General features: G+C 42.1%; 1 non-coding gene across 1 annotated transcript; it reads right to left on the reverse strand.

Annotated features, from left to right (window-relative positions):
- Positions 1–4,640: 4,640 nt before the first annotated feature.
- On the reverse strand, positions 4,641–4,700 carry MIR2285CY (microRNA mir-2285cy). Its single transcript, NR_162374.1, has one exon. It is a non-coding gene; the product is annotated as a microRNA mir-2285cy (primary transcript).
- Positions 4,701–10,187: the final 5,487 nt, after the last annotated feature.

The following is a 10,187-nucleotide window of genomic DNA, read 5'->3' on the forward strand; positions in this document are numbered from 1 at the left end:
AATTTAAAAGTTCTTAGACTAGTGTTTAGCACCTACAAAGTATATGCAAGTATTTGGTTTTAAAAACAAGCAACCCACAAGATACCAACTAAAAGGTTTTCTAAGACTGTGATGCAATCGCAGGAAAGAGAATACACGCCGGTATATAGGGAACAATAGGAGCAAAGATGCAGAGAATAAAGCATAAAGTGAATTTTTGGAATAGCAAGTAATTCTTAGTAAATGCTTAGAACTTTGGAGTCTGTTAAAAGGAGTCCTGAGAAACAAAACAGAAAGGAGAGATGGGGCTCCATTACAAAGGGCCTTGAATGACAGTCTAAAGAGTAGTGACTGTCCCACAGGCACCTGAAGACCACTGAAAGTGAGCAAGGGAGAAGCATGATATTGGGAAAGGGTTGTGCCACTGTGTATACTCCAGAGGAGCCTGAAGGCTGGGGACTTGATAAAATAAAGAATGCCTGTTTTTGAAGCAAGTATCAGACAGTGTGAGCGAAATGGTCCCTGCGCTCATGGAGGCTACAGCCCAGCAGAGGACCAAGATGTTACACAGATAGCCATACAAATAAGAGTTAAAAAGGAAAAGTACAGGGTTTTCAGCTCATAAGGATCTAAGGTAGGTGGAGGGGCGAGAACACTGTCCTGAAGCAGGAACATCCAGCCAAGATGTAAAGATGCACAGGAGGCAGCCAATTGGGAGTGCTGGAGAGAAGAGCTTGCCAGGCAGAGGAGCGGGACAAGCACAGGCTGGGGAGGGGGACAGGCCCTTCAGACATTCTGAAGAAGGCCAATGGAGGCAGAGCATCAAAGAGCAGGGAGAATGGGGCTTGAGATATGGGAGCATTGGGCAGGATTAAGTCACTTTCCACCCTGGCTACAATTGGTTGAATTAGAAACCAACACTTGATCAAAAGAAAGCCTCCACTAGGCTCTCTGGGCCCCTGTGAGGTTGGCCTGGAGTGAGGCCAGACATCAAGTGCCTGAGTCAATCAGAGGTCCTCTCTGGCAGAGTTTGAACTTGGGACAGAGAATGAGAAAAAGACTTAGAAAGAGAGAAACGGTAACTGACAGATAAATACAATGCAGTTAAGTGGCAGCACAGAAATGAAGACATGGGCCAGGTAGACTTATTAAGGATCTTGGTCTTCCTCTCAAGAATAAACACTGGTGAGAAGTGATGGAAACCTGACCTAGGACCATGGAAGAAGAAATGAATTGGGGGGGGGGGGGGAAGTGGGGGGGGTGGTGGCTTTAGAAATACAGCCACAAATCCTTTGGCATTTTTCCCTCAATTCACTTCCTGTTGAGTGTGGGTTGTACTTAGCAGTTTGCTTCTATTAATAACATATACAATAGGGCAAAACTAACACTGTATGACTTAGTAGATTGGGTTGTAGAGAAACTTCAGCTTCTGAGTCTCCCTTTTCCCCCACTGCTACCATCACCCTTCCCCATCCCTCTCCCTGCCTGTGGGGAGAAGCAAGTTGTTGTTTTAAGCACACCTATGGAAAGACCTAGGACTTCCCTGGTGGCTCAGATGGTAAAGCGTCTGTCTACAATCCAGGAGACCTGGGTTCGATCCCTGGGTCAGGAAGATTCCCTGGAGAAGGAAATGGCAACCCACTCCAGTACTCTTGCCTAGAAAATCCCATGGACGGAGGAGCCTGGTGCTGGCTACTGCCCATGGGGTTGCAAAGAGTTGGACACGACTGAGTGACTTCACTTTACTTCACTTTATCTTTATGGAAAGACCTACACAGTGAGGAACAGAAGCCTTCAGTCAACAGCCAGCAAGGAATGGAGACCTGCTGACCACCACATGAGTGCCCTTGGACATGGACTCTATAGCCCTCATTAAGCTTTGCAGTGATGGTAGCCCTGGCCAACAGCTGCCAAAACCTCAGGAGAGACCAGTTTAGCTAAGCCACCTAACCCTCAGAAACTCTGCAAAATAATTAATGTGCTGTTTTAAGCTAAACTTTGGCATAACTCGCTCAGTGGCATTAGATAATAAACATAGAAAGCAATGGATGAGATTGTGTCACATGGGCAGAACTGCTAAGACTTTGCAAGGATAGCTGTTAGGCACCAGAGAAAAGAAATAAAAGGGATTCTGAGCTCTGGGCCTGGCTCACTGAGGTTCCACTTTAGACAAGGGGAAGAACCATGGAAAGAAAAACTCTGAAGGAGAAAGAAAACAATTTCCATTTTGAACTCAGTGACTCCAGATACTGGTGAGCTTTTCAGATGCTGCAGAGGTGTGGAAATATGGGCAGGTGGTAGAGTGGTGAGGGCTTCATTGACGGGTGTCACCTGGGCAGAGGAGAGCTCGGTGGTGGAATGCATTTCCATGCAGGGCAAGGAGAGAAGACGAAAAGAGATGAAAGGCAAACCACCAGAGGCACACACATTTATGGACCCAAAAGAGGAAAAAGATATAATGCTCAAAAAAAAAAAAAAAGGTGAAGACCCTAAAGAGAGATTAGATATTTAATAGTGTCAAAAAAAGACCCTAAAGTGAGAAGATATTTAATAGTGTCAAAAAAAAAAAAAAAAAAAACGAAAAGAAAAATCAAGCGCAATCTCTGGAAGTTCCACCTCTATTTTTGGTTAATGTTTTTGGTTAATGTACCTCTGTTTTTGGTTAATATAAACCTGCTCAATCCTTGTTGGTGCAAGTCAACACTGGCTGCACAGATGATATCAAATGTCTACAGCTACAGTATGGAAAACAAGATCTTGTGGTGACCTAGCAAAGCATTTTCCACCATGTAAAGAAGAGGTGGCAATACACGGAAGAGCCACTCAAAAAAGGTCTTAATGACCCAGATAACTATGATGGTGTGGTCACTCACCTGGAGCTAGACATCCTGGAGTGTGAAGTCAAGTAGCACTTAGGAAGCATCACTACAAACAAAGATAGTGGAGATGATGCAATTCCAGTTGAGCTATTTCAAATCCTAAAAGAAGATGCCATTAAAGTGCTGCACGCAATATGTCAGCAAATTTGGAAAACACAGCAGTTACCACAGGATTAGAAAAGGCAAGTTTTCACTCCAGTCCCCAAAAGAGCAATGCCAAAGAACATCCAAACTACTGTACAATTGTACTCATTTCACAGGTTAACAAGGTTATGCTCAAAATCTTTCAAACTAGTAAACGTTTCAGCAGTCTGTGAACTGAAAAATTCCAGATGTACAAGTTGGGTTTAGAAAGGGCAGAGGAATTAGAGATCAAATTTCCAACATTCATTGGATCACAGAGGAAGCAAGAGAGTTCCAGAAAAACATCTACTTCTGCTTCAGTGACTACACTAAAGCCTTTGACTGTGTGAATCACAACAAACTGTGGAAAATTCTTAAGGAGATGGGAGTACCAGACCACCTTACCTGTCTACTGATAAGTCTGTATGTGGGTCAAGAAGTAACAATCAGAGCCGGACACGGAAGAACTGACTGGTTCAAAACTGGAAAGGAGTATGTCAAGGCTGTATATTGTCACCTTGCTTATTTAACTTCTATGCAGAGTATATCATGTGAAATGCCACGCTGGATGGATCACAAGCCGGAATCAAAATTTCTGGGAGAAATATCAACAACCTCAGATATGCAGACGATACCACTCTAATGGCAGGAAGTGAAGAGGAACTAAAGAGCCTCTTGATGAGAGTGAAAGACAAGAGTGAAAAAGTTGGCTTAAAACTCAACATTCAAAAAACTATGATCATGGCATCCAGCCCCATGACTACGAGGCAAATAGAAGGGCAAAGAGTGGACTTTATTAAGTGGACTTTATGACAGACGTTATTTCTTGGGCTCCAAAATCACTGCAGACAGTGACTGCAGCCACGAAATTAAAAGACGCTTGCTCCTTGGAAGGAAAGCCATGACAAACCTAGACAGCATTTTAAAAAGCAGAGACATCACTTTGCCGACAAAGGTCTGTATGGTCAAAGCTATGGTTTTTCCAGTAGTCAGGTATGGATGTGAGAGTTGGACCATATGGAAGACTGAGTGCCAAAATATTGATGCTTTCAAAATGTGGTGCTGGAGAAGTCTCTTGAAAGTCCCTTGGACAACAAGGACATCAACCCTGTCAATCGCAAAGGAAATCAACCCTGAATATTCATTGGAAGGACTGATACTAAAGCTGAAGCTCCAATACTTTGACTACCCGATGCAAAGAGCCAACTCATTGGAAAAGACCCTGATGGTGGGAAAGATTGAGGGCAGGAGGAGAAGGGGGCGACCAAGGATGACATGGCATCCTTGGATGGCATCACTGACTTAATGGACATGAGTTTGAGCAAACTTCAGGTGATACCGGAGGACAGAGGAGCCTGGAATGCTGCAATCCATAGGTTGCAAAGAGTAGGACACAACTTAGCAACTGAACAACAACAACAGCAAAATTTTCCCCAGGGCACTTATATATCTCTCTCAAACTGCAGCAGAAGAATGTTCATAATTATCTGTAAACAATCTGCTCTTTTCACAAGTGGGAATTTTTCAAGTTGCACAACACAGAGCCCTTCTCATTTACCTCAGGGTTTCCACTGCAGGGATACTTGGGAGAGTTGAAGAAGCAAAGGAAATGGTTTCCAGAACACACGCCAGGCCTCCTGGACCCAACTATTGGGTTGGCAAAAAAGTTCATTCTGGTTTTTCTATAACATCTTAGGGGAAAACCCAAATGAACCTTTGGGCCAACCCAATAAACATCTCTCAGAACAAAACAGCGGTTTCTCCAGCAGCCTTTTATTTCTGAAGCATCTCCTGCATGCTCTGCCTTTCTCTACATGCTGCTTCTTGTTAACCCACTAACTAATGACTTCTCCACCTTCTTTTATAGCTTCGATTTACTAAAATGATCTATTGCCTCATAGTTTCTGCTTATTGCCTTCTCTTTCCACATCTCTGGCTTTCTTTCTGACAATGGGCTACCTTGTTTGCTGGTTAGTCTCCCTTCTCTCTTTTCTTTCTGGGTCTTTCTCTCCCCCTATCTCAAGTTCAAACTTCCCAAGAGAGAGGCTTTGATTGGTTCAGTCACAATCTGGTGCCATTTCAGGCCACCTCACAGGGGCTGTCTTTGGTTCAGGTGTTGGTTCCTGGCTCAACCAGTTGTGGCCAAGGTTGTAGGGGAGATGGACCTGAGCATGGAGAATTCCCCATCGTCTCTTTCCAAAAAGAGGCAGTGGGCGCAGAAGCTGCTTTGAGTCTTAATGACCTCTGGCATACAAATCCCTGAAAGAGTTAATGATAAAAATGGTTTGGTAAATGCATTACTATTTAGAGAAGAGTTTTGCACAGTGTAACTTCTCCCATGATTGATATTGTGTTAAATATGTGAACTTTAGTCAGATTTTATATGGAATTTCTCAGGCAATCAGAACTTTAAGTAAACAGTTGTTCTATTAATAAAACTTGGATTTTTAAAAAGCACTTTTAAATAAAATCTTTAGAGTTTTTAAAAAATAGTTCAAAAACTTCCTCTTCTGTGTATAGATTTGTTCTATATGGGTTTTTCCCTTTACTATTACCAGCAACTACCTGTAGTACTAAACCTCAAAGTGGCATACACTGGCAGCTTACAGATGAAAAAACCAAGGTAGTGATATAAAATTCGAGCAAGAAAGCCTTTGATAAACTGAAAAGACCTAAGTTACTTCAGCAGACTCTGCTTAACCTTAGCCAGTTAGTTCCTGCTCTTTGCGCTTTTCATTCGTTGAGCACGAATACCTGCTAGGCATTTTCCTAGTCTGATAAGTTTATAAAGATGGTCAAGACAGAAACACTGCCCTCAGGGGGCTGCCTCCCAAGAGGGGAGGAAGGGGCTGCCTCTTCCTTCTCATCTCCCTTTGGTCTAGTTCATGCTCTCTTTCCTCCCTTCCCCTTTACTTTGTGCATCTTTGGGAAACAGGTTTGTTGCTATTCAGTTTCTTCTTTCTCTGTGTTCCTTTACTGCCCTTGTCAAGGGTTCACAGACACCCTGACTCTGGCTCCGTGAACAGGTACAAACTGAATGCGACTGGAAGAAATGGGACTGGGGAGGGAGCATGTGTTTTCATTTATGTGCCTTAACATTGTTCAAATTATTCTAAACTTTTATTATAAACTGCTCTGTATAATAGAAAAACAAAGAAGTTCAAAAGGAAGTTTTTATCTATAAAGAAGGAAAAGAAATGAGAAGGGATGGGCAACTGTGAACAAATGGAGTGGGTAAAATTTTCCATGACCCTACTGGCAAGATTATTTTGTTTTCATTGTTTTAAAAAAACCATCTCAAAGGAAGTATTGTGGAGTGAAGGAGGACCATACTATAATCTGCAAATGACTGGGGAAAAAAATCTCTTTTGTCCTTTAGATTTGGTTGATTTCTGTAGATTGCTTTCTTATTCTTGAAATTCAGGAGACCTATTCCTCCTTCACTATAGAAAAGTAATTGGTGTGATAAAATAAGCAAGCATTTGGGAAGCTGAGATTTTAGAGGCAGGGAATGGAAAATTTGGTGGTGAGGGGCCAACAGGGCATGGTCTCTTAGATGTGTGAGCTTCCTGTAATGCGGAATGCGTACGTGTAAAATCACCAGTCACTACATTTGCAATAACTTAATAACATGACCGTTCCTCCACCCTATCCTCCTTCCCCACACCAAGTTCTAGTTTCACTCTGGGCTACTTACTGTAAACCTTCACAAAGAAAGAAGGAAGTAAACCTACGAAGGAGGCAGCAACGTGTTCCTCAAACCACATTCTTAACCTGATGAAAGCTTCTTTTATCATCTTTATTAATAGTGCTACATGGTTCAGAGTGGATGGTCCAGATCTTACATTTAATCATCTCTTTGTGCCCTGGATCTTCCAAAGTTATTCATAATTATTCAGAATCTCACTGGGGTAGAGTTAGCAGGCAAAAACAACCCTAACCAGGGTCAGCTTCATTCTGCCCCAAGACTGTATCTGGTCCCTCACCTGAACTAAAAAGGAAGTAAAATATGTGATATTTCAGTCACCAGTTCCTTTCCAATGTCAGGGAAGCAATGAGAGCTCCTGTTTATGCCATTCCTGCTAAAAGGTCTCCGTGTGTGTAACACCCAGTGGAATCAGTTCCCAGCTCCCTAAAATCAACTACAGCTGCAGAGGAGAGGCAGCAGCTGGCCAGGGCGGGGGTTGGGGGGGGGGGTGGATTGGGGGGGGATTGGAGGGGGGTTTGCGGGGGGCGGTGGAGAGACACCCGCAATCCCAGGCAGAGCACCAGGGGCAACAGGGGAGATAACTGTGTTTGAGGAAACTGATAGGATCTGGAGAAAAACCAAAGCTTAATACCTTGTCTGTCATTCCTCTGAAAAATTAGGAAATAGCAAAAGTAAGCAAATTGCTGTTTGAGTGGTGACTAAGGGAAGAAGGAAACTCGGGGCCTATAGCATTGTTCTAAGGCAGCCCTTGGATCCCAAACTGGGCTTGGAACCAAGCCAGTTAAAGGCAGATAGGTCTGTGCCAATGATTAAGTTCGTAATAATTCAGAATAATGTTACACCCTTAGACAAATTCAAAGTGGCATTTTAAACGCTATTCAGTTAGCAGAGCCTACCGGCTGACAAATGTGACCTTAAGAGAAGGCAAACCATGAGCACGTAAATATTTTAATTAAAGCTGAATAATATCACTGTGCTTAATATTGAATCTGAGACTATTATCACCCACTGCTTATGTTCTGACAATGGTAAACATGAGTAGCTATGAGAATGTGATGGTCTGCTTAACCAAAAAAAAAGCATTTTTGAAATCACCTGAGGCTAAGATTATTAACAATTCAAAGAGCAATAACAAAAGTTATGAATCTTGGTTTACAAATTCTAGAAAAATATTGTTTGTCTGTCCTTTGATTTTATGAGGCAATTTTGAAAAACATCAATCAAAGACCTGCACGGAATCGCCAGGTGTGAAGACAGGGTATGATGGGAAATCCAGATGGTCAAACCATCAGCAGAGTTTTTATATTTGTGATTGGTAGAGAGGAGGAGGCCTATGTTTGAAGTACAACAGATGGGAAATGCCAACTTCATCACTTAAAGTATTATCCTCGCTCCCTCCCCACAATCTGGAAACGAATGATGATGTTGCTGTGTTTAAAGACAGCAGTCCTTTTCTACATGAGGGGTGACTTAACAGGCCCCTTTAAGTACCCTTACACACCTCTTTGGGTTAAGATGTCACGATCACTATCTCCATCAGTTAATAATAAGAGGAGTGACTGCCAGTCATTAAAAAACAACAATCTTAGTAGAAATTTGAAAATTATGAACACATTTTACAATTCTGAAAGGCAAAAATGAAAAAATACTTTTAACGATGAACGATCAGGTAACAAAATGTGTAAACTAACACACACGTGTGTGTGAGTACAGCCATACTCGAGCAATATTTACATTTTTAAGTAGCAGGGGAAAAATGATACTTTGAAATGATTAGGCATCTTAATTTTGGAAAATACTACAAGCTTAAAGAGATCTAATTGGTGTCTCAACCAGCCCCCCCAACCCTCTTGCCTTAGGCAGGTAGCAGCAAAGAGAGTTATTTAAGGTCATATAACCAATAATGATCATAGCAAACACCCTCTTCTGACAACACAGGAAAAGACTCTACACATGGACATGACCAGATAGTCAATACCAAAATCAGATTGATTATATTCTTTGCAGCCAAAGATGGAGAAACTCTATATAGTCAGCAAAAACAAGACCGGGAGCTGACTGTGGCTCAGATCGTGAACTCCTGATTGCAAAATTCAGACTTAAAGAAAGTAGAGAAAACCACTAGACCATTCATGTATGACCTAAATCAAATCCCTTACAATCACACAGTGAAAGTGACAGATTCAAGGGATTAGATCTGATAGACAGAGTGCCTGAAGAACTATAGACAGAGATTCGTGACATCGTACAGGAGGCAGTGATCAAGGCCATCCCCAAGAAAAGGAAATGTAAAAAGGCAAAATGGTTGTCTGAGGAGGCCTTACAAACAGCTGAGAAAATAAGAGAAGAAAAAGGCAAAGGAGAAAAGGAAAGATACACCCATTTGAATGCAGAGTTCCAAAGAATAGCAAGGAGAGATAAGAAAGCCTTCCTCAGTGACCAATGCAAAGAAATAGAGGAAAACAATAGAAAGGGAAAGACTAGAGATCTCTTCAAGAAAATTAGAGATACCAAGGGAATATTTCATGCGAAGATGGGCACAATAAAGGTCAGAAATGATGTGGACCTAACAGAAGCAGAAGATATTAAGAAGAGGTGGCAAGAATACACAGAAGAACTATCCAAAAAAGATCTTCATAACCCAGATAACCACAGTGGTGTGATCACTCACCTAGAGCCAGACATCCTGGAAGGGAAGTCAAGTGGGCCTTAGGAAGCATCACTATGAACAAAGCTAGTGGAGCTGATGGAATTTCAGTTGAGCTATTTCAAATCCTAAAAGATGATGCTGTGAAAGTGTTGCACTCAATATGCCAGCAAATTCGGAAAACTCAGCAGTGGCCACAGGACTGGAAAAGGTCAGTCTTCATTCCAAACCCAAAGAAAGGCAATGCCAAAGAATGTTCAAACTACCGCACAATTGCATTCATCTCACATGCTAGCAAAGTAATGCTCAAAATTCTCCAAGCCAGGCTTCAACAGTACGTGAACTGTGAAATTCCAGATGTTCAAGCTGGATTTAGAAAAGGCAGAGGAATCAGAGATCAAATCACCAACATCCGTTGGATCATGGAAAAAGCAAGAGAGTTCCAGAAAAACATCTACTTCTGCTTCATTGACTATGCCAAAGCCTTTGACTGTGGAATACAACAAACTGGAAAATTCTTCAAGGAATGGGAATACCAAACCACCTTACTGGTGAGAAATCTGTATGCTTCCTGAGAAATCTGTATGCAGGTCAGGAAGCAACAGTTAGAACTGGACATAGAGCAGACTGGTTCCAAATAGGGAAAGGAGTACGCCAAGGCTGTATATTTTCACCCTGCTTATTTAACTTATATGCAGAGTACATCATGAGAAATGCTGGGCTGGATGGAGCACAAGCTGGAATCAAGATTGCTAGGAGAAATATCAATAACCTCAGACATGCAGATGACATCACCCTTATGGCAGAAAGTGAAGAAGAACTAAAGAGCCTCTTGATGAAAGTGAAAGAG

This window comes from Bos taurus, chromosome 21, assembly GCF_002263795.3.
Source record: "Bos taurus isolate L1 Dominette 01449 registration number 42190680 breed Hereford chromosome 21, ARS-UCD2.0, whole genome shotgun sequence".
In the NCBI taxonomy this organism is placed as follows: Eukaryota; Metazoa; Chordata; class Mammalia; order Artiodactyla; family Bovidae; genus Bos; species Bos taurus.